Source organism: Pteropus alecto, unplaced genomic scaffold (assembly GCF_000325575.1).
Source record: "Pteropus alecto unplaced genomic scaffold, ASM32557v1 scaffold49, whole genome shotgun sequence".
NCBI classification, from domain to species: Eukaryota; Metazoa; Chordata; class Mammalia; order Chiroptera; family Pteropodidae; genus Pteropus; species Pteropus alecto.
In genome coordinates this window covers 2,393,814-2,394,128 of record NW_006443131.1, presented here as the reverse complement: position 1 = coordinate 2,394,128, position 315 = coordinate 2,393,814, and the positions used below count along the sequence as shown (strand labels likewise).

Below are 315 nucleotides of genomic sequence, written 5' to 3'. Positions count from 1 at the left end.
TTCCCCAGTTCCCTTTCTTCCAATAAAACAAATCTCGGGGTCACGTTGCTTCCTGATTGACTGATTGATTGATTGATTGACTGATGTCTGGGGGCGGGATGGAGACGTCCAAGTTGTATTTCACAGTGTAGCTAGTATCCTATTTCATCTTTCTGTCTTTCAAAACCAGTTTGTGTTTCAGGAAACTTAAACAGAACTGTAGTTGTCAACGGAAAGATTTTAATTGGCTTCAAAGCTATCTGCTGGGAAGAGAAAAATCGAAAATAATAGCTGAGTTAAACACGGTTTGCAGATTGAGGGAGGGGAGGGGGGGCT

The 315-nt window shown here is 42.2% G+C and overlaps 1 protein-coding gene across 1 annotated transcript in view; it reads left to right on the top strand.

Annotated features, from left to right (window-relative positions):
* ATP8B2 (ATPase phospholipid transporting 8B2) overlaps positions 1–315 on the top strand; it is a 31,057-nt gene that overhangs the window by 245 nt on the left and 30,497 nt on the right. The gene's annotated exons all lie outside the window — the stretch shown is intronic.